At 42.0% G+C, this 25,072-nt stretch overlaps 1 protein-coding gene across 5 annotated transcripts in view; it reads right to left on the reverse strand.

The window, feature by feature from the left end:
• Window positions 1–25,072, reverse strand: part of chrm3a (cholinergic receptor, muscarinic 3a) — an 85,697-nt gene that overhangs the window by 25,452 nt on the left and 35,173 nt on the right. The window contains exon 5 of one of the 5 annotated variants that reach the window (XM_077582832.1): window positions 24,937–25,051. The exons of the other annotated variants lie outside the window; for them this stretch is intronic. The gene's annotated coding sequence lies outside the window, so the exon portion shown is untranslated. The remainder of the gene's footprint in view (window positions 1–24,936; window positions 25,052–25,072) is intronic. 5 annotated transcript variants of the gene reach the window in all.

Genomic DNA, 25,072 nt, shown 5'->3' on the forward strand with positions numbered 1-25,072 from the left:
TTTGTGATACCGATTTTATATATTATTATTATTATTATTATTATTATATTATTACATATAATATAATATACAGGGTGTCCATAAAGCCTCTTTACCATTTCAAAAAATTATTAAAAATGCAATTGATTAGACATTTTATTCAGATTTGTTCTATTATATTCAGTGTTTATTAAAGTTTTTTTTTATCACACTGCATTTGGTGTGTTTCAGAGATCCTGTTTGTCAAAATGGCTACCCCCTCAAGAGAAGGGCGCAAATGTGCCTCATGGTTTATTGAAACAAAATCGGATAAGGCAGACTCAGCGAAACTACAGAACTCAGTATGGAAGAAATCCACCAGCACGTCCGTCAATTCGTGCACGGCCCAAGAAATTTATGGAGACAGGGACAGTGTTAGATAAAGGAAGGAGTGGGCGACCTTTGACCTTTGACAAAACAGGATCCCTGAAACGCACAAATGCAGTGTGATAAAAAAAACAAAACTTGAATAAACGCTGAATACAATAGAACAAATCTGAATAAAATATCTAATCAATTGCATTTTTAATACATTTTTGAAATGGTAAAGAGACTTTATGGACACCCTGTATATACAATATTATTACTGTTTGGATTATTTTTATTTTTTTTTAGCTTAGAGAAAGAAACACATTTTGTTGATGCTGGATGATGGAGATGCAGAATTGTAATTAACGATTAAATGTTCACATTGATGAATTAACAATATATTAAAACTGAGCTACAAATAGGAACGCTCCAATGTTACCCAAAAGTTAAACATTAGTTCTTGTCATTACATTTAAAGACTTAAAAGGCAGCTTTGAAATTGCTGTTTTGGTTATTCTTCCAAATCAACTTTTTGCTTTTTTTCCCTTACTCTATTTTGTCGTTCAAATCCGTCTCTGCAGATCTACAGTTCCAGTCGATCTATTTTCATTTTTTTAAAAAAAAAAAACAGTCCAGAAGCATTGACATGACGCCCGAAGCTCAGTCGACTTCGTCAGTGTCGCTGTTCGAGCCTGTTCACATATCGCATTAGCTTCCCAGGTGGTTTTCGCAGCCATAGAACGCTGGCTGTGGGGCATAATGGCGCTATTTGGAAAATCAGTTTCGCTTGTTAATGTTCCTGAGCTCCCAAATTGTGTAATATCAATAAAGGAAATGGCTCCAACAGAGCAGCACAACTTCGCTTCATCCAGCCGCTAACGTCACGTTTCTGTTGCCCTCAGGTTTACGCAACTAGAAACTTCCAGATCAAACACTTACTTTCGTCTTCGTTTCGGGTTTCATCATGACATTAGTCAGGTTTTCATCCAATTGTTTAGAAATTTTTAAGCGAATTTACTGAAATTACGTCCGTTCCCATCTGTTCTTCCTTTGCGAATATTGAGAGGAGACTCCGCCGCTGTAGGTGGCGCTATACACCGTAGAGATGTTAGCCACAATTTCAAAGAAGAAGAAGAGAACCAGGAAGCGACTGCGCCGTGCGATGACGTCATATGAGTTTGATTTTGCAATTCTTGATAAACCTTAGCGTTTCTTTGCTGTATTCCATCATTCTTTTTTACTTAATTCCAAAAATATTTCTGTTTCGTCTTACTTAATCAATACAAACGTACGTGACATGTATCGGGTCATGCCAGCGGTTATTTGCAAAACCTGCTTCCATAGCCCAAATTAGCATTTTCCTTTTTTCAATATGCTTCAAAATCCACCCCCCGCCCCCTCTAAGCATAATTTTTTTTTTTAAATCAATTTTGAGCCCTTTTTCAAATTTCTAGCGTTTCCATTTAGTTTTATTTTCACACTTTTTGAAAATTTGAATAAAAATGGGTGGATGGAAACCCAACTAATGTTTCTTTTTCTTTTCAAAATGGCCGCCCCCTGAGATGTATAAAAACGGCACTAACGCAATATTAACCAGAATGCCATATTTAGACGAGCGGGGCTGCATAGAACATATTATTGTAAAAAAAAAAAATAATAATAAAAAAATAAAAAATTGACTTCCCCTTTAACTTCAATGACTTCATTACTTGTACTTCCTTCCAATTGGAAAAGCACTCGGACCGCGATCACAAGGACGTAAGAACAGACAAGAACGCCAATTGAGAAGCAGCCAAAGTCTCCATTGAATCGAAACCTACACAAGGGGACGCATGGGGAGAACATGGGATTAGGACCCGCAACCTCAGAGGCTGACAAGGCACCGTGCAAAGAGGAAGACTTGAGCTCTAACGTCTTTGTTGGCTTGTGAGCAGCTCGCGTCGGATTTCCGACAGGCGGCCTCAGTGCAGGCTGCCGCGGAACTAATTGTCTTCTTGTGCTATTGTTCCGAGCGTCTCACTTCTGTCTCTTGAAAAAGACGATTGGAGACGGATCATCATCTACTTCCTGTGCAGTTTCTCACATTCGCACCATTCAGCCTCAATGCGACATTTGACCTGTAGCTTAAAATAACCGCTTCAATGCCGTGGAAAAATATTTGAAATGCCATATCATGCCAAAACAAAAGGACCTGAAGGTGAGAATAATCATGTCCCCCTGAAAGTTGTCTGGCTGAGATAGAATCAGGTAAGAGGATATGAATTAACCCGATCAGAAGACTACTAGAGATAAGAGGACGTAAGACGGAGTGTGGACGGAACAAACTTGCGATTAGCACGCTCCGCTTTGTGTTTCTGGCTGATGTCTGTCCTTCCTTCCTTTCCTCAGTCTCTCCTTTGGTCTCATTTGTTGGAATTGAGATGTTCCTGGGGTTGGTGAAAGACTCTGGTTGGTGGGTAGTAGGTCATGTCTGGTCGGTGCTGGATTTCACTTTCCTTTCTTTGATCCTTCCTCGGGTCTCCTGACAACCTCACGACCCTAGCTGGATTCTGAAGTATTCGGTTTAGGTGAACGGTGTGGGATTTTTAATAAACTGAACTAATGAGTACACACGCGCACACACATGCAAAATAAAAATAAAATAAAATAAATAAATAAAATAAAATTTTAATTTTTTTTAAAAAGAGAGCAATGATGATGACATGTCGAATCGGTAAAGTTACCGAATGAACGATACTGAGCTCTCTAAAAAAATAAATAAAAATCCTCGTGCGGATGAAGGCGGAATTCGGATCGCTACCTCCAAATCCAACCACGCGCATCTTTTGTCCACTTAAAGCTTTGTCGTGATGATCATTATATCGCTCCATCATTCCGAGAAAAGGAAATAATTGGCGATTCTCTTTTGATCAGACTTTCCATCAAGGCTGAACCAAGACATTTTGTGTTGCATTCACAGCGATAGATCAATATTCGGACTACACCAAATACACCACTGCAGTGTAGCTCCCACTACTGGCGAGGAGGACTTACGTTCACGCATCCTGTTGGGATAAGACATGTCCAACCAACTTTATATTGTTTAGCAAAACTGGTGTCCGAGGCTCATTTTTTCCGAAAGGGGGCGCTAATGAGGCAATTCATTCATCGAAGGAAACGTTTTCAAAATAATAATAACCAGACAAAGTGCAATTTCTACAGAAATTGTGTGGGAATGCTGAAAGCTGAATGCTAATAGCTGAATGCTAACAGCTGAATGCTTATGAAGTCATTTGAAAGATAAACGATGCGAACATTACAAAGTCTTAGTTGTAGTTGACAAATGAACGAATAAAAAAGTGGGATTCGAATAATCGCCTCCTGTTTACCGCTAAAAACTTGAAAGCGAATGCGTTGAATATGAATTTTGAATATATAATGAAGTAAAAACTTGATAATGACAAATGACATCAAAAGTAACGGATGTGAAATAATTTGGCAATGATTAGGGGAAAAGTTGATATTTATTGTTAAATTATGCTTTCAGCATTCCCACAATAATCCGTGGCTAACTGCACATCATTTGAAAGCGTTTTGCCGATGGTTTCAAAATTCATATTCATTCATTCTTGTCATCGACTTATTTCATTTTCTAAACACTTCCCGTCTCCTCTCCCGGTTCGACTTGTCAACGACGCTCCCATGCGAAGCCAACCGTCAGGCCCGTCAGGTTAATCGGCGTTCACACTCCATTTCAAATCATTTCCACTTGATTGTCAGCGGATATTTGCAAATGAGTCGACAAGCGTTCCGCACCGCCGGCTCCACTTCAGCTTTGCCGAGAGACCCGTCCCAATATCAACCGTGTTCTCCGATTAATTACCGTTTATTGCAAAGGCGAGCTACCTTTCCGAACCGTGCGGGTTCAAACGCTTTTAAAACAAAAGTAGCGCTTCATTTTCAGCCCCCCCCCCCCCCCCCCCCCCCCCCCCCTCAAAATGATTTGCGGCAACTGTGGCGGACTTTGACTGCTCAATAAATAGCATTCGGTTTTATGACGTATTTTGTGCACGTCGGGTGTCACGGACACGACAAATCATTTGTCTGGCATCTGACAGCTAAAAAACAACATTTTTTTTTTTTTTTCTAACCAGAGTTATTACACGTTGAAGGACAACCAAATCCTCAAATTGAAGTTAACACTACGACGTGGAGAGAAAAGTGAGGTTTCTTCCCCCCCAAAAAATTTGATGATGGCGTCGAGATGATGCAATTTGGATGCAACGCATAAAAAGGTTTGGCAAACTGCAGAGAGTCAAGAAAGCAGAAAACGCTCAAGAGAAAAAGTTTTGGGCTTTGGTCATTGTGGAGCATTCGTTTTTTTGTTTTCTCACACGGTGACGTCGACTCACTATTTTAGACCGCCGCATTTAAGGTGGCGTGAGACGACGCTCACCAGGCACGACGCCTGCAAAAACCTAACGAGGCTCACTACAAAAGATTTGCATCAAACATTGCGACTTTACAAAGAGAGCAGCGAGTCGGTGCGGAAATGCAGAAAAACCCAAATTTAGATCAGCACATCTTCGGCATAAGCCGGAATTTTTGTCACTAACATTCATGCATTCATTATTCACAAGCAAAATGATGTCAAGTTCTGGCATCCGCAGAGGAATTCCGACTCGCATATTAATAAACGCCCATGAAAAATATCCTCGGCTGAGCTGAGATAATAACGCTCACCTTTGACATTTGATATTTATTTAAATATATGGAGTCGAAGCTTTCTGATTTGGAACTGTAGCAGAAAAACTTGAATTCAAACCGTTTGTTATGATTATTCCAAGGTGAACTTTCACAATGAGTGAACCTTGACAGGCGAACTTAATTTGACCTTTGACAAACTTCTGAAGCGTCGGCTGGGTTGGATCTCACTTTGTATGTCAAATTTGCTGTGAAAGCTGACATTGGGATTGATGTGACGTTGCCATGTGTGCAGAATAGGCAGCATAATCTCAAAGCAGATTGTGAGGGCAGAATTAGAACCGCAATGAACTAAGCAATGTCTGCCATCTAATGGTTAATGATGATATTACAACTTAAAATCACAGTTGACGCGTATCTGCAATTTGGCACTTGCGAATTTGCTGATTTATATTTTCAGATTTTTCCCCCATTTACCATTTGTTGTTCATTAAAACACAAAGTATATTAGTAGAATTGATTAATCTATCGATTATTCAATCGATTAATTGGATTCATTTCAATTCTGCATTAAAGTGTATTACAAAAACATTTTTTCCTTTATTACTGTTTGTTTACCAGTGATTGGTGTTTATTTTGTACTTTGTTTTTGTATAGTGATAAAAAAAAGGGGGGGCGGGGGATTGATGTTACCGATTCATTGTAAAAACATGTTTCCAAATGTCTCATTTTGATAAAACACAGAAGATAATCAGTCTTCTAAAAAATGGCTCCAAACGATTACTTAATCATTAAAATAGTTGTCGATTAATTTGATAATCGATTACTTGTGGATCAATCGATTAATTTTGACAGCTCTAAAGTATATTGAATGTTTATTAGCATTTTGTGAAGACTTCTACGTGCCCATTCCTGATATATGTGAAAATTAAGTAAAAAAAAAAAAAAAAGGTACAAATGGGCTGATAACGACAGCCACACGACAGGTGAGGTCATTGAGGCCAACTCGGATGCCCAGTGAGCCGTCGGACAAGAATCATAATAATAAAAATGTGTGGTGAAAAGCAGGTCAGGGTAAAAGGGAGGCAAAATAAGCACATGGGAAAAAACAAACAGCAGCGACATCCTCTAATGGAGTCGGCCGATTATGTGTTGCTGTGTTGTGCCACTCTGCGCTAAATGGCGTGTGACTGCCGTGTGTGTCCATCATTGGATCTCTACGGTTAATTAACAGGCAGTTCCACCTCACTACGCCTCCTCCGTCCTCCAATAAGAAAAAGTTAAGATCTCCACAACCGCATGCAGCAGCACTTTTCCGCTCTTTAGGCCGATACTCCAATTCCAGGTCAAATATTATTAATCGAGCGCCTTTGCGGCGATATCGGAATAATAAGTCTTATTTAAACAGCAAGTTTTTGAGGGCATCTAACAAAGCTGACGTTATGAGAAGTCCACGATTTGCCTTTCCAATAAAAGGATGTTCCTTTTGTTCCCCGAGAAACACAATAGTGGAGACGGAAGGCGAATAATACGAGCGCGAGGCTCCCTTTATCGCGCCGCGCACTTTCCATCAGGCCCTTTTATTTATTTTGTATTACAATGCTGACATTCATTGTGCGCGCTGTCACTCAGAGTCACCAAGAAAGGAAATGGAACCAGCACCCCACACACATTTGACACTTACCGCCGTCACGCTGGGAAATAATCATCTATTCAAAAAGCTTGTCATTTGCCGAGCTAATTGCACAACAGGGGAACGACGCTTCATCTTTCGCGGGCTCATTAAGTGGCGCAGGTACGACTCCGCTCCTGGGCTGAATGATAATGGATCGGCATCAAAATGCATGACGCCGCATCGGCTCGACATTACCAAAGTGTCGGCGCGTGTACCCCTCGCGCTAATAACGAGTTGATTTGGAATTTGGCCAATCGCAGACAATTAAAGTGGACGGCCTTACCAGTAAGAGTGCGCAATTAATAAGACAAGTGTGACCCTTGACAGGGATCGCCCGTCTAAATCACATTTCCGCTCGCCATTTGATGCGCGAAGTGGCTTTTGTAGTGCTCGGAAACGCCGCAGGAGGCCAAAGGCCATTAAAACAGCAGTAGGAATTATAGTTGCCGGCAGCGATGAACGGGGCCTGGCGGGGCCTTTTTCAAGGAGAAAACGTGATCATCACATTTTGATACCACACATTAGACGGCTTAGGGGAAAAAAGTTGCACAATTTGGCTTCAGCCATCTGTCGAACACACCTGCTTCCGATGGGGATTGTTTTGGGCCAACTCCCGAGCAGGAGTTGGCCCAAAATACTTTCGGCCAACCAAAATGGCCGACTAGGTGAACTAATGAATACACACTCACACGCACGCACAGACACATACTCACTCACATACAAAATAAATAAAAAAAATAATAATAAAAAAAAAAGAAAAAGAGAGAGAGCAATGATGATGACATGTCAAATCGGTAAAATTACCGAAAGAAAAAAATAAATAAAAAATAAATAAATAAATAAAATAAATAAATAAATAATAAATAAAAAAAATGGCCGACTTCCTGTTCAATTTTGGGTATGGGTAATTGTCAGGGAAACTTTTTTTTTTTTTTTTTTTGCTATATTTTTCCGAGAATCTTCAAAAATAATTGTCAAACTTTTACACCATGCTCAAAAAAAGTTGTGCAATTTAGTGTGGCACATCAGAAGTAGTAGGCCTTTTTTTTTGGGGGGGGGGGGGGGGTGAGAATACTGACACGCGTGTGTGGCAAACCCAAATGCGATACACAATACACAATGAAGTAGTTGGAACCGGCTTTTAATAGTAACTGCAACAGGTCTCGCAAGTCTTTAAAGATTGGGATAACAGGACGGGGAGCAAAACACCAAGCAGCCACGGGGTCAGGCAAACTCATGGTTGTTGTTGGGTGCGATTTGCATTTCAAGCCAGTATGGCAAATTCCAATAAAAAAAAAATAAAAAGCTACAAAACTGCGTTCACATGCTTAAAAAAGCACGGCCAGATGCTAACGTGACTGTGTCACGACTTGATTCATTTGAGTGTACATTAGCATTAGACTGAGCGCTAATGCTAACACCCCGCAGGATGTATTCAGCAGTTGGGTTGGACAAATGAACACCACACCTCAAATAGAGACAGCTGATCCCGCTCAGTGTCTTCATCGCAACGCAAACTAGCCGCACAGTCGACGTTGACATTTACAGACAAAAGCATCTTATGCTTCTCATTTCTGTGCCGATTCATTAAAAACAGTGTGAAGTGCGGCGATGTATTTTCGGTGCGGAAAAAGGCTGTGATAACATTTCATCCGAAAAGTGAAAAAATGTTCTGAATGTGGGAGGTGAGACAACACAATCAAGTCGCGTACTTAGAAAGCTGCACTCCTCGGCCCAAAAAATGAAATGTGAGACATTTATTGCCATGAAGCTTAAATGACCTCTTGGAAGTCAAACTGCTGCGCCTGTTCTGTATTTTAAAATCCTCCTCCTTCCTCTCACGTCACCAACGGATGCGGCAATTCCACAGCAGATGCGACCCTGCGTTGCGTTCAGGAACAAACGAGACGAGCTATTTCCGTCTAGCGGGTCAGGTGTCGGTTACGCCCGCTGCGACGCGTCTTTGGCGATCTGAGCTGAACTTGACGTGGCTCACTGTCAGCTGTGACGATGCCACCCGTACAGAAGGGTGTGTGGGTGACCACAGTGTGGTCACAACACAAATGATGAGTATTTTCTCTGGCAACATCCAGAATCTGAAAAAAAATCTAATGGCAAAGTATGTAAAACGACACAAGGGATTTTTCTTCACAGTCACGAGCCGTCCGAGAAACACGAAAAACAAACGGAGACACAACGGGAAGTTAGTGCCCCGAGTTCCTTAGATGGAAAACAGGAAGTGCGAGGAAGGAGGCAGGGGAGCACAGTATGAACCTAGGAAAAAAAAACATAACGCGGATTCTGTATTGGTCCGTTGTGGTAAAGAAGGAGCTGAGCCGAAAGGCAACGCTCTCATTTTACCGGTGGATCTACGTTCCTACCCTCACCGATGGTCACGAGCTGTGGGTCCGAAAGAACAAGATACAAGCGGCCCAAATGAGTTTCCTCCGCAGGGTAGCCGGGCTCTCCCTTAGAGATAGGGAGAGAAAGCTCGGACATCCGGGAGGGACTCAGTGTCGAGCCGCTACTCCTCCGCGTTGAGAGGAACCAGTTGAGGTGGTTCGGGCATCTGGTTCGGACTCAAGACGTCTCCCGGCTGGCCTTGGGATCCCGTCGGAGGAGCTGACTGAAGTGGCTGGGGAGAGGGACGTCTGGGCTTCCCTGGTAAAGCTGCTGCCCCCGCGACCCGACCCCGGATAAGCGGTAGATGATGGATGGAAAAAACATAAAAAACAATCCACTAATATGTTGTGTTTTTGTTTGTTAGAATGCAGAACTTGTGGTCTATTTCGACAGATTTATTCGATCGATGGCCCCCCATGCGGTCTTTTTTACGATTTGGGCCTGTCATGAATAGTGAGTGTCGCATTGGAGCGCGGCTGACAACGCAAAGGCATTTGTTTCCACACATGCTGCGACTCCTTATTAAGAGCGCAGATGGTTCGAGACTGTTTGGGAATACGCTCAATATTAGTCTTCGTTCTCGGTGCAGCTGCGTACAAATCCGCATCCGAACGCTTCGTCGCGGGCCCCAGCTTGACGTGGCGAATACTATTTGTTATTCAGCGTTGTGTCTTGGGCACAAGGACAAATTCATCAGCGGCAGAGCTGGCCCGTAACCTCCGCCGCCATCGACTTTGGCATTACGCGGCGTGGCGGGGGTTTGTGATCTCCGCTGACGGCGGCACGCAACCCCCCGTCGTCTCCGAGCTCGTTGTCTCAGCGAGGTCCAGGTGCGGCCGTATAATCACTTCAATTCACGGAGGCCGAGCCGGCCGGGATTAGAAGAGATTCCGCCGCTTTGCCTATTGGCCCGCCGGCACGGCGAGACGCGGCGCGAGCGGAAAGTGAGAGAACGGACGCGCTAAGCAATACGAGCGCTAATCTGGGCCGGACAAGAAATCGAGACAAAAATCTATCAGGCGGTCGGTCGCACGGCTCGTTTCGTTGATGGTAAGCAGGATTGACTCGGGTTGTGACACCCGCGCATTCACCACGTTGGGGAAATCCTTAACCTAAATCAAAGCTAAACGTGAGCATCTGTTGTCTTGGATTTGGATGAGAGCGTCTCGATGAAATATTTTATTTTATTCCCAAACATGCTTGAAGTCCATTCAGTCCTCATGATGATGATTCCAAGTATAACGACACGTTTGCTCCTTGTTGAACTCATTTGCTCCCAAAACTGTATAAATACGTTCTATTTTAAATATTAACATGCTCCCAAAGGCATAGTTATACATTTTTAATGTTTTTTTTTATGCTACACCATACGGAAGGCTTTGATGCAGGGACGCTTGAAAAATGGTAGTAAATAAAAACGGAATGAGCTGATAAAAACTAACAAGTGTGATTGAAAGTGGATTAAAACAGACTCAATTTAAAAAAAAAAATCCGTTCTGTTCCGTCTTCAATTCTGCTTATCCGGGGGGTCGGCTTACGCAGGGAAGCCCAGACTTCCCTCTCCCCAGCCACTTCACCCAGCTCCTCCGACGGGATCCCAAGGTGTTCCCAGGCCAGCGTGTCCTGGGTCGTCCCCGGGGCCTCCTGCCCGGAAGACCTCCTCAGGGAGGCGTCCAGGAGGCATCCGAACCAGATGCCCGAGCCACCTCAACTGGTTCCTCTCAACATCAATTTAAAAATGTCAGATAAAATGAACACTACCGGTCAGGGATATTTGACTACAAGTATAAACATTCTGAATAGTAAACGTTTGCTATTTTATTGAGCTGACCATTGGGATGAATCTTCACCAAGGTCAGGCAGGACGTTAGCGAAAACACGCACGCGGTCGATTCAAGGTAAATCGTTACGCTGCCTGTGAAGATTTGAAGGATGAACTGCTTGCTGATCACAATCGATTGCTTTATGTTCAGTACCCCCCCCCCCCAAAACTCTCTTGATCTTGCAGGATGCTGCGTCCCTCAGTATTGGAAGCGGACCAACAGCTCGTCCTAAAATGCTGACGGACGCATTTTGGTGCCATCTGGCCGCCACTGTGAATTTCAAAAGGTTATTTCGGACTAAATCTAAGCACGGTCAACCGATACCTTTGGTGCGAAACACCTGAGCGGGCGCTGTAGGTTCAGTTAAGGTTCACATTGGCTGGTTGCTTACATCTTCAGAGAGCACTGAAGTGCATTTGGCTCCCTGACAAGCATCCCCAGGGAAGAAGAAATCTTTCAGAAAGTGTTTTTCTCCCTCCCGGATTGACGGAATGCACAGCGTCATTAATTGCGGAGAAGCGGGCGGCATCTTTGCCTGCGCAATAACTCAGAGAGGAAACGGCCGTGAGCTTTAATGCGGTGCACTAATCACACGGGCAGTTATCTGGCTTGATGGACAAGGTGCAGCCAGCCTTGAATGTTCCGCCCAAATTAAGCAGAAAAAATAATGCATTAGAGGTGAAGCCTCGTTAAATCACTTTGAATAAGAGCTCTACGCTTGACTAATTAATAATAAGCCTCGTACTTGTACGGAAAGATTATGAAGGTGCTACATGGAGGCGTATCGTGAATTATTTTACAAATGTAAAACACTTCCCAGGTGTCTTAGAAGACTTCTTAAGGGGTCGTTCTTGTCTCGTTCAAGTGAGACACTGCTGACCGCGTGCCATATGTTGCTAAGCTAAATAGCAAGTATGAATTTCGTTAACCATGGCGATTAGGGGCGGAGCTAAGGGTGGATTCATGTCGAGCCCGAATCTAAAAAAGCGACTGAACTCCAAAGTGCACATTGAAGACAGCATGAAATGTATTTTCTCTCATGACAGCAGCACTTCATCTTCACCTGCTAAAATATACTCGTCAACAACAGGCGTTTATGTTTTGCTGTTCTCCTGGTGTTCAGAAAAATGGTTAAAAAGTCAGACTGTGGCTCATCTTTCTCACATGCAAGGAGTTCACATTAACTCACTCACTCCCAGCCATTTTCACTGAAGCGACCCCCTTCGCTCCCGGCTGTTTTACTGGATTTTGACAAATTTTGCAAGGCCCACAGAATATTGTTTATCTATTGCTATAAAAACATGGAACCTACCAATTGAACAATAAGAGTCGCTTTTTTCATCAGAAAAAAAAAAAACTATATTTGTATCCGTTTCCATTTTGCAGCAATTAGCAGTAGAATATAGCTAAGTTTCATCAATATTCACATTCCTGGTGAAAACACTGACAAAAAGATCTTGTTTGCAGCATGGCCCTGGCTGATCTCTTATACTCTGCTGCCCCCTGCTGGCCGTTTTATTAAATACCTACCATTGCTTTAAGCCACATCTTCAAGTTAGAAGCTGCATCAAAGCTTTCTGTAAGCTCTTGCATTAAAAACATTCAAAAAACAAAACAAAACGTGTAAACGTGTTTTTGGGAGTGAAGGACAAGGTATTTAAAAACGTGTTTACACGTTTTTGGGTTCGAATGAGGTAAGTAACACATAACGTACAATTACATAAAAACAATCCCTTATTAATAAATACAAAAAAGTGCTTTAGAGGTGCAACATTGAACTACCATTTTCTCCACACAACATAAATTATTTTGTCTTTACTTTGGTTTCACGTACTCAACATATTTTGACATCAGGGTGTAAAATGTCACAATGCAAAACACAACAATGCTTCTTGTTATTCTCCTTATCATGTGTTCTCATCTTGATTCGCTCCAAACAAAGCCAAACAATTGAACGTGTTCCAAGTTTGTTTGTTTTTTTTCCGCCGCCCGAGGCCGTAACGTAAAATAGCAAATTTCTTATCGGTGCTCAAAGAGGCACTACGACAGATCGGTGACGGCCGCTGCAGCTGCTTCCTCGTAAAAAGCCACTCTGGCAAAGCGCGGCGACGAAGCAGGTAACGAGTGCAATTAGTTTGCTTAATGGAGGGGCTCGCCTGCTCCGGGGACGGCCGACCTCGGAAGCCGACTAAAAGTTCTGGCCATCGCTGCTGACGGGCGACGTTCACGCGACCTTTTTTTATCAAGCGGGTTAAATGAAGTCAATTGCTGGAAGTCAAAACTCTCACAAATAAACTCCAAGTTTAATTTCTCATTGATGTAAAAGAAAAGACCTCCAGCAAGGACTGCGTGAGATTTCTTGAGACAAGAACACAAATTTCCTGCTCCAGAATTTTAAGTAAGCTTTTACATAATCAGTTCAAAATGAAAAGAAAAAAAAACCTCCCTGCCGGAGGTAATATCCTTTCAGTGGAGATTTCAAGATAAGTGAAGCACTTGGATTCACAAGTTGCAGCAATTACGAGTGTTCCTCCGCGATTGTGCTAACGTCATTACCAGGGACGTTATTTGCATTGATGAAATGACTGATAAGCTGACACAGAGACCAACTTGGGGGGAATCCATCATTTAGAGGAACCTTTATTGGACACAAGATAATGCGTGCCAGGACAAGTAATGCAATCATTGGCTTTCTGTAAAGCGCAACTGCTGCGTGGGTCCGCACAGCAGTGGCGTGCAGTTCGGACATTAAAGGGCCTTCGATTTCAATTTGAAAACTTACATGGAATTGTAATCAAGTATTTCCAGCAATCAAATTTCTGCTTCGAAATATTGCCGTGGAAATATTTTCCCGGCACCTTCAGAATCCCGAGGGCTGGTGTCAACTACACACACATTGTTGAAATTGTTTGTTAATTTTTTCCCCTACCAATCGGAAAAAATGAAATGGAAGCCCATTAACTCGTTTGCTCCCAAAAAGTATAAAAACTTTCTATTTTAAAAAATGCCATGGTCCCAAAAACGTATATTTATGTTTTTTTTTTATGCTAGAGCATACAGAAGACTTTGATGCACACTCTGACCTGAAGAGGTCGCTTAAATCAACGGTAGTTATTACAAAAAAACAGCACATAGTATAAGAGCTCAACCAGGGCCATGTTGCAACAAGCTCTTTTCCACAGTGTTTTCAACAGGTTTGTGAATAATGATGAAAATGAGCTATATTCTAATGCTAATTGCGGCAAAACGGAAACAGATACAAAAATACTTTTCATCTGATGAAAGAAGAGACTCTAATCTTTCTTTTGGTAGGTTCCATATTTTTATTGTAATAGAACACACTATTCTGTGGGACTTGCAAAATCAGTCAAAATCCATTAAAACAGCCGGGGGGAAGGGGGTTGCTTCAGTGAAAATGGCTGCGAGTCAATGAGTTCATGTGAACTCCTTGCATGTGAGAAAGGAGAGCAACAGTCGGACTTTTTAACCACTTAGTGAACACCAGGGTTAGTTAAAAGGTCTCGTCATACATAATTCTGTGTGTTAGCATAAGTAAAGGTAGCGCTCTACTTTGCTAATAAGGACATGGTTGATTTTTTTTTTATCCTAAATTTCCGAATCAATCACTCTGAGTGGAAAGGATTAAGTTAACATCTCTGAATACTAAATAATGGCTAATTGCAAATTATCCCAAGCCCTCCCAGTGGCTGATTATGTTAATTGAAGAATATTTCCCCCTCAAAGTGAAGTGAGCAGGTGGAAATTCCTGCTCGGAGGCAAACAAAGCGAGGACGAGTGCGGCGGAATAAGCGGGAGGCCGCGCGGATTGTCAAGTCCGCACGCGTTTATCCGCACGTCCGTGCGTCGGCATTTGCTATCAGGCCTCCAGACGCCGCTGCCATTTGCTCCCCTGTCAATCAAAGGCCGCCGAGAATGCCAGTCCCTCCGAGGGGCCGCTTTACAGGCGGCTCACCTGGCAGCCGTCGCATCCTCCTCACGACGCTAACGCGGCGCAAGCGTTCGTTAGTCACCAGAAATCTGCGTAGCGGATTGCTAAGGCCAATTTTGGAACACAAACGCAGGAAATGTAATCCTCGGTAGTAACAGCAAAAATGGCAGGTGTCACCCCTGCGGGATTGAAGAGGATTTTGCACAAAGAGTGACAGAAATGATATTGACCCAAACTATCGGAAGCAAAATCCCTTCAAGTGCTAACAATACTGCACTTAAGAGGATTGATCTGTCATTTATACTTGATTATTTAGTTTTCTCATGACATAGTTCATGTCAACAATAAAGATATAATAGCAAACTTAGCATTAGTAGAGAATTTAATAGAATAAATCAAACCAAAAAAAAAATCCTAGATGGTCCTGTCTGAGACTTAGGACATGAAGCAAGGAAGACCTGAATCTTATGAAGGAACAGGAGTAAACATTCTTCACTTGTACGTATAGAATTATATTTGTGATCATTGTTCCTCCATTCCTGTTTTAATCTTTCAATATTGGCTACAAAAAGAAAAAACAAAGCTAAGATCTTAAAGCTTTGATTAGCGTCCGCCCAAAGCAAGCGAAACAAGCTTCTTCGTACTTTCTAAGACAATCACACGAATGCTTCACTGTAATTTGTCTCGATCTCGGAACTGATATCACGTGTTAAATGTCTAGTGAAGAGAATCTGCTAAGCAAGGGAAGTATTCATCTAGGAACGTCTCGCCCGTTGACTGAGCTTCGGGACAGCTCCAGATAACGTTTGTCTTTTTAACAGACGTCTTTTCTTTCTACTTCTTACTTTTGTCAAAAAAAGGCTTGTTACTTTTTTCAACCTCTGCGGACGACTACACTGAGGTCAAGTCAACCACGGGTCAGCTCTTAATTGATCGATTGACAGAAAGACGGCAACGGCGCGGATGAAGGTAAACCAAATATGACCGATTTGTAAAAACGCCAGACATCCTCCATCCAGGGCCTCATTTAAGAGAATCGTTTGATGTGGACGACTCCAGTCTCCAACAAGGATTTGTGGCAAATGTGTTTTGTCGTGTCAGCCTAAAAAACACACGCTTCTGGCTTTCGAAATTCTTTCCGTTGCAATCATTAGCTAAATGGACATTTTTTTGTTCACGTTAGCGACGATATAGGAACAAACTGCTTCGATTGCTTGTACAGTGATTAGTATTGACTAATTAGTAACGTGGATTGTGCTAATCATATCAGAATCTGAATCGGGTTTGAGTGGCCAAAGAAGTCCTACTATTGAGGACAAAGAGAATATGAGGACTTGGACCTTAAGCTGGTATTGAATAAATGCTTAATTGGCTTGCCTCAAAGCCGTTTGATCATTTATTCGATGTCCTGTTTTTTGCACCGAATTGTTTTACTACTGTTAGAAGACTATCTTTGTCTTCCGCGTGTTCGTTGTTGTTCGGGTAGAGAGAATGTTGATTTTCTGAATCCAGACTGGAGATCGGTGAACAGGTCCTATCGAAGGATTTATTTTACCGAATATTCCGGACACAAGCAAGTTTACAGACAAATGGCTGCAGTCCTCTCGCAAGTGTGTAGTTACAGCGGACTCACAGCATTCTTATACTATCTTAAAAAAAAAAACAGGAAACAGCCCCCCGCCCTGAGTTCAATACACATGACGACAGCCGGAAAGTAGATAAGACTTTTACAGCATATCATCCAATACACATTGACTTCAACCACAGACACTGGCCCATTGATGTGGAAACAGACGAGGTCCTTCAGACATCACGACACGGGGAGAAATTGCGACACCGCTTACAAAGACACATCCACAGATAAAAGTTCTACTGAGGAAAAAAGTAAATTAAAACAGTTATAACTAAATCTGGGCAGAAGACCCTCTCCACTACCAAGAACAAAAAGTTTGCCGTAGGATATGTTCCTTTCAAACTTGTAAAGATAAAGCAAAGGGCTAAGGTTCCGTGCAGACATCACCGTGACCAGCCGTCAACTTAAAGAGTTCACTCACATCTGATGAGCACAATTACTGTGAAAAAGTTGTTTGAGAAAGGCAAACGCAGGTGCTTTTACAACGAGAAATAAAAATCATCGTGCATTCATCATCGCTGAGGTCGAACAAGTGTCTGCGGGGATAATGGCTTTGTCGAGCCATTGACATGCTGGTAATGAAGTGTCTATAGGTTAGGCGGCTATAGGTTAATGGAAGTGCGTCAACAAATCACGGCGGCAGCTGAAGGTGGTGTTGCTCATGTCTTGACACGCCCCAAAAAAGTGCCCCCCACCCCCGTTACAAAAGGTGAAACAAGGATAGTCGATGAAATCAACTGACACTTGAATTCATCAAGGGTCAGCCCATTTGCTTCGGAGAAGGGACTGAAAGAAGATGACTTCCAGCATTGCTTGGATTCTGTCATGTTTCGGTCCTGTGGGTTTGGGTTTTTGCTTGATTTGGGTATTCATGTTCTTTGTTGTCTGAGTGTTCAGTGTTTTGTTTTGTGTTCCTTGTCCTTCCCCTCGTCTCGTTATGTGTAACCACATCCGACTGCGTGTCTCCCCTTTCCTTGTGTTGACCAATAAGTGCCCTCAGCTGCTTGTGTCTTCCCCAGGTGTGTCTTGTCAAGTAATTAGCAGAGGTGTATTTTGTCTGTGGGGTTAGTTCAGTTAATGTAGGAGCTTCTGTCTACGTTATGTGTAGAAGTTCATGTGTCAAGTCTTCGTCACGGCCAAGTCGTCTTTGTCACCGCCAAGTCGTCTTTGTCACCGCCAAGTCGTCTTTGTCACCGCCAAGACGTCTTCGTCACCGCCAAGTCGTCTTCGTCACAGCCAAGTCGTCTTCGTCGCAGCCAAGTTCGTCGCAGCCAAGTCGTCTTTGTCACCGCCAAGTCGTCTTCGTCGCAGCCAAGTTTGTCTTCGTCACAGACAAGTCGTCTTTGTCACTGCCAAGTCGCCTTTCTCACCGCCAAGACGTTTTAATCGCAGCCAAGTCGTCTTCGTCGCAGCCAAGTCGTCTTCGTCACAGCCAAGTCGTCTTCGTCGCAGCCAAGTCGTCTTTGTCACCGGCAAGTTGTCTTTGTCGCAGCCAAGTTTGTCTTCGTCACAGACAAGTCGTCTTTGTCACTGCTAAGTCGCCTTTCTCACCGCCAAGACGTTTTCGTCGCAGCCAAGTCGTCTTCGTCGCAGCCAAGTCGTCTTCGTCACCGCCAAGTCGTCTTTCTCACCACCAAGTCGTCTTTGTCACAGCCAAGTCGTCTTTCTCACCGCCAAGTCGTCTTCCTCACAGCCAAGTTCATCTTCGTCACAGCCAAGTCGTCTTTGTCGCTGCCAAGTCGTCTTTCTCACCACCAAGTCGTCTTCGTCACAGCCAAGTCGTCTTTCTCGCCGCCAAGTCGTCTTCGTCACAGCCAAGCCATAGACCCAGCCAAGTCAAGTCAAGGCAAATCAGGTCCTATAACGTCATGTTCGTCCAGTCATGGCGACCAGTCTAGTCATTTCCTGTCCAGTCATGGCGACCTCACGTCCTGTCCAGTCATGGCAACCAGTCTAGTCATGCCCTGCATTTGGGTCCGCCATCCCTCAATTACTCCTGTCTCACTCACAAATTGGATGATTTTCAGATCATACATGACAAACTCGTTGTGGGAGGTGGTTATTATGTATATTACCCTACTTTTACATAACAATGTAGAAACTTTTACATTAAAAAGTGCAAGAAACGCTCGCAAAGGAACATTTTCAGAAATAGACAGATGACAAAAGATTTATTTGGTTGATGGGTGAGCAGGCACTCCAGAGATTTGCATCCAAACATAACACCCCATTGAAAACTTTTTCTGATGGATGAAACAAGTGCAAGCAAGGACCTTCAGGTGCATCGTGGGAAAAAAACGTATCTGTGACAAATGCATTGCTGATTCTGGCACAGATTAGCATAGCCTGTAAAGAATTGCTGATATCACTAAAACAGGCTATACTAATTAAAGCCAGAATCATCAATCACTGATCTTCGGACCCCGTCATCCCTCAAAGTGGAGGATAGTTTTTGTGTTCCGAGCTGAAGCTGAAGTTGGAAGTGAATCAAACGTTAGTGTCAAGAGAGCAGCAGACGGACGGAAGAAAAACAAGATCGCTCGGCTGCATGCGGATAAAATAAATTTAAAAAAGCTGATTCCTGGCTTAAATGTGATGACGTGCTTACATTTCATTCCATACCATCCGTTTGAGGAATCAGGCTTTGCGGCCGTCAAATGCGCGCGCAAATCCTTCTTGTGGATCAGAACCCAAGTCAACATGTTAGAAAGCAGCGAGCAGGTCCTGAGGACGAGTTTTCCCTTCTTCTTCAAGCTGCTAGCGTCACACAGACGCCAAGTCAGCCGTCGTACAACATGCAAAGCCTTTTGCGAGGTCCTGTTTCATAACCACGCCGTCCGTGCGTATAATGTATGGTCCACCTCGGGACGGCGTACAAAAGAAGAAACAAGACAAATGTGCAAGGCAGGTCCAAGGAAATGAACTAGCGAAACAACTCGGGAAGGTCCTGCGTGACTAAACATGAGAGGGAAGCTGCGCTTGTAGATAAGCAAACATTTTTCTAATTCAGGCCCTGAGTCCGCCAAAGACGAATTGTCGCCGTTTTGGGGAGCTTTTTCTTAGATCATGCATCAGCCCGATGATTATAAAAAAGGGTGCGCTCCAGAAACAAAAAAAAATAGAAAAAAATAAATAATAAAAAAAGGTGCGCTGAGGCCTGAAACCCGTACAGTATCATCGACGTAACATTGAAAATAAAGTAGCCCCAGACTACAGCTGTTCATCAGGATTGTCCGACAAGCCTGAACACTTCAATTGCTTCTTACTTGGGTATCAAATATAGCCCAGTGACAATTTATCATCACAGTTTACAACCATGCGGACCAAAGATGACGTTATCATCACAATTTTTATCATGGACGTTGAAGAGAGATTTCCAGGTGGATTTTTCCAACCAAATTAAGTAAATTGGATTTTAGAATTTTTGAATTTTCAAAAAATGCGAAAATAAAACTGGATGGAAATGCTAGAAATTCGAAAAAAAGGGCCCCAAATTCTCCCCCCAAAAGTTTTTACGCTTAGAAGAAGCTTTGAAGCGTATCGGAAAAAGGAAAATGCCATTTTTGGCGATGGAAACGAATGCGAATAAACATTGGCAAGACCGGATATTACGTCACACGTACGTTTGTAGTCCCAAAGCAATGTTGGATGTTAAAGTAAGGTATGTTTGGGGGGGACGACGAAACAGAAATATTTTTTGGAATTAATTAAAGAAGCAAATATTAATAAACTTTTAGATGGAAAACAGCAAAGAAATGGTTTGTCAAGAATAACAAAAGTAATTCGCTTCCTGGTCTTCTTCTTCTTTTAAATTACTGGCGGATCACATCTCTATGGTGTATAGCGCCACCTACAGCGGCGGAGTCCCCTCTCAATATCTCGGTGTCTTACGTACGTTTTCTCCGCCATCTTCCCACATTCTAAAAGTCATGTATGTCATTTTCCAAATAATTCCAAACAAAGTATTGCTTGAAGCATTGTCACTGTCATGGCAAATTCATCCTCAAGGGTTACAATTGGACGGCATCGCGTGTTCAAGACGTCTTGTTTTGTCGTCGCACCAGCATTTTTGGAAGAGATTTAGCAGAAGACGCAGATGGCGCTTGACAGGCTTAGAAAAGCAAAAGAGCGCCGAGGGCAGTTTATTTCTGCGCAAGGTGGAATCTTTGAAATTGTTTTTTTTTTGACTTGTTGTAGGAGCAAATGGAGTCTGAAAATCTGGATCTGATAATCCCCAATGGAGGCCACTGAGCATTAAAAATACATTTCGTTAAAATCCTGACTAGGAAGCGTTGGGATTTGGAGAGTCTTGCAGGAATTGAGGAAGATAAATTCTGATGACGACCATGTTCTTGTTCACCGGAGATACCCAGTGGACAAAAAAAAAAAGCGAGCATTAACTTCTCACAATTTCCAGTGGTTGAAATGAAAAATATAGAAGTTAGATTTAATATGTGCCTCGGTTGAAGTATAGGAAATCAATTTTAAACCCGACTCGATCAAGTCAACTCGCTTTCTCAAGGCGTCCACTTACAGACAATGAAATTTCGGGGGGGGGGAATAATAATGCCATGAGGTATAATAACTGACCAAACTTTATAAAGTCACGTGGCCTGAGGGCATAACAAGGAAAGTCAAGTCAAACACAAGAAAGGAGAAAGAAAAGCGGCCAACACAATGCGTGCACTTCACAAAAAGCGCTCACTGGATGAGTTACGAAGCTGCTTGGCTGACACTTTGCTATCGGGCTGCGCAATATGGCCGACAATCCAATTAGACTCGCTACCTCATTGTGTGCAAGCCGGCCCCTGAAAAAAAAAATCCTCCTGGGATGAATGAGTCAAGGTGAGAAGAGACGGGACGATAACGGTCACTGTTTATTAAATGCTGCTAAGCTACTGTTGTTTAGCCGAAACAACTCAGGCCAATTTGGTAAATAGTTTCCAAAATAAATATTGATGTTTATGCCAGGCCTGGTGCACATGCAAAGTTTCACAAGTTTTCACCCTGGTTTAGATGTTCAAAAACGCACATCATTTTTCTTTGCAAACAGCGCATTGCCATGGCAACAGTGTGTGACAAAAAAAAAAAAAAACTCTAAATTTGCCTACAAACCTTCTCAAGCAAAGTCGTGTTCAATTAGATTTGACAACATCCAATCATGTTATGAACTAGGGGTGTCAGACCCATTACAATTTTTAATCGTAATTAATCGCATGACTTCAACGGTTAACTCACGATTAACCACACATTTTATATCTGTCCTAAATGTACAATAAGGTGTTTTTTTTCCCCTAAGTTTTCAAACTCTTGTTAACGTAAAAGTGGAAAAAATGTTAAACTAATAGAAATATGGCTGCATCTTTTTCATTGATACAGTAATTTCATAATAATTCATAAAACTGAGTTAAAATTAGCAAGATGTACTGTACTTAAAAAAAAAAGAAAAAAAAGTGTGATATTGATTTGTGTTGAGGTCATTTTTCTGCCACTAGATGGCATAATTGCATTTGTAAGACGGTGACAGCTCAGTGCATTTTTCTTTTCATATTAAGATCGATCTAATCTTTAACATGAAGTAACTTCTGCACATTTTTTAAACACAACTTGACCCCAGTCTCCACAAATATATGCATTATGATTCAATTCATTACTGCAAAATTTTGACGTGGACGTGTCTGCTGCGTTGCGACTGGAATTCCCCCAGTAAAGGCTTTCCAATTAAGAGGCGGTCGTTAAGCACACGTTAAAAAAAAAAATTGTGAAATTGAAATTTTGATGTCTCTGGGGTTGGTGAAGGACTCTGGTTGGTGGCCTGGTGGGTGGTGTCTGGTCGGTGCTGGATTTCACTTTCCTTTCTTTTCTTTGGTCCTTCCTCGGGTCTCCTGACGGCCTCACGACTCTGGCTGGAAGTGTTCGGTTTAGGGAAACGATATGGGATTTTTAAATTTTTTTTTTATAGGTTTTAGGTGAACTAATGAATGCACGCACGCACATACACATATTCACCCACATACAAAAAAATAATAAAAATACAAAAAAATATATATATATATATATATATATATATATATAAAAAAAGGAGAGCAATGATGATGAAATGTCAAATCGGTAAAATTACCGAATGAACAATACTGAGCTCTCCAGAAAAAAAAATAAAAATATTGTGGCGTTTAAGGAACTTTAAATTAACTCGAAACGAACACACTAATTTTGACACCCCTAGTTATGACATTCAACAAAACCAATATCTCGCTCTGTCTCTTATGTCTGTTTGCAATACACAAAAAAACGCATGCAATTAAAACAAAAGTCAACCGGTATTCCTCCACAGTACACTGTCAACAAATCCGCCCTCCAACCTCCCCCCTCAAAACACGAAAGTCATCTCAATTCAGCCAAACGCGAGCAAGCGAGCGGCTCCATTGCTTACGACAGGTAATTACGGTGGAAGGAATGAAGTGACACAAGTGGTTTATGGGCATTTTCCTGCCTTCTTCCCGCCACCCAAATGTGCTTGTTGCTATCTCTTGTAAAAGCAGCCTCTCGGCAGCGCCCCGGCGCAAATCAAGCGCACACTGACTGAATTCTATCCAACGCTCCACTGCTCGTAAAGCGGGACTCACGCGCACGTATACAACACACACGCGTATAAACACACGCCGGGCGGCTTGTTGTAAACTCACTGAACTCCCATCACACTAACGGCATTTACACTTGGCTCGCTTCAATCACAAATCAGCCTTTTGGCCCATTCATGAAAATGATGGCTTTCATTTTTTGCGTCGGTTTCACTTAAGGAGACGTCGCGTTGGCGACAAACCCCGAGCCGAGCCAGCAGCGGAATACATGAATGCAAATGGAGCGTCACTTGATTTCCTCACGCCAATAAAGATATTTATTTTCTTTCGGAGGTGAAACCGTTCCATCCATTAAGTGACTGATTGTTTTTTTTAAGGTCGCTGGTTTAAGGTTTGTCAAATGAGAAAGTCACGTAAGGTAATGAGAAAAATTTCCATGTTGACAAAATTCCATTATAAATATTATTTAATACAACAGGCAAGCACAAAAATATTTTTTTCCCAGAAATGCATGACATTACTTGTAACATGTTAACAGATGTCTGACCAAGACTGTAATAGTAATAGTAACGTAACTTTTTATAGAACTTTTAAGATAATGTAGAACCTGAAGTCTTCGTGTTCAATTGGATTTTTTTGCACACTTTTACGAGGCTCTCACACCTCCTACAAGACATACACCTCATTTGAAAATGAAAAAAAATGAAAAGTTCATTCTTTTATGTTTCACACCTCCTGTCGTGTTGTTATACCTAATTATATGCTTGGCAGAAACTAAACTACATACATTCATTTACTTGTCATTGAGGGTGGGTTTAAAGCAATAAAAAAAAAAAAAATCGAATAATCAAAATTGAATTGATTCAAACCTGATATTGATTCATAAAACGATGACTCGATTATTTTAATATCTCTTTTCTCCCATAAATTCTTTAAAAATTTGATTTTCAATTTGACTATTTTCTTGAAATTTACCGTTCACATGAATTTAAAAGTATTTTGTTACATTTATGCAAAACCTGACTTATTGCACTTTAAAACAATTCAGAATCGTTTTACTCTATTTAACATTTTTTTTTTTATTAGATTTTGAAAATATTTTCATCTCATTCTTGCTGATGTTAATGTGTGTGTAACACTTAAGTGATTACAACACATTACTTTCAGTAACTCATTGACTCACTGCCATTTTCACTGAAGCAACCCCTTTCGCTCCCAGCTGTTTTACTTGATTTTGACTGATTTTGCAAGAATATTGTGTTCTCTTGCTATACAAACATGGAATTTCCCAAAAAAAAGATTAGAATATCTTCTTTTATCTGGAAAAAAATATATATTTGTTAGCATTGGAATATTGATAAGTTTCATCATTATTCACAAATCTGTTTAAAACACTGGGGAAAATAGCTTTTTTTTTCAAATGGCCCTGGATGATCTCTTAAACTCTGCTGCCACCTGCTGGCCGTTTTTGTAATGACTACCATTGCTTCAAGCATTCTCTTCAGTTCAGAGGCTGCATCAAAGCCTTCTGTATGCACTAGCATAAAATAAAAATTAAAAAAAAACCGTTTTTAACGTATAAATACGTCTTTGGGAGCACAGTAATATTTATTTGGGAGCAAATGAGTTAAGCAATATCGGATTGAATTGAAGTGAATCAAATCAGGAAAAATCTAATCGAACTGAACTCTTGTGAATCGATTGAGGACATTAGAATCTATACCCAGCCCGAGTAGGCTGGGGAACTGGTCTGCATTTGTGTTTTCCTTTTTGGATGGGATGAATTTGGATCCTCAAACATAAACATTGTTGCCTGACATCGTGTCCTTGTGGTGAAGAGACTCTGAGCAGGCTCAACTTACCAAACATTTTGGGGAGGTGAAGTGTCTGGAGGTCACCTTTCAGCCGGATGCCTTTCGGCGTCACTGTTGTCTGCTGGGGGGGCAAGATGATCCTCCTCAGCATGGATCATGGCGTCTATGTGCCACACAGGGAGTG

Source organism: Vanacampus margaritifer, chromosome 12 (genome assembly GCF_051991255.1).
Source record: "Vanacampus margaritifer isolate UIUO_Vmar chromosome 12, RoL_Vmar_1.0, whole genome shotgun sequence".
Taxonomy (NCBI): Eukaryota; Metazoa; Chordata; class Actinopteri; order Syngnathiformes; family Syngnathidae; genus Vanacampus; species Vanacampus margaritifer.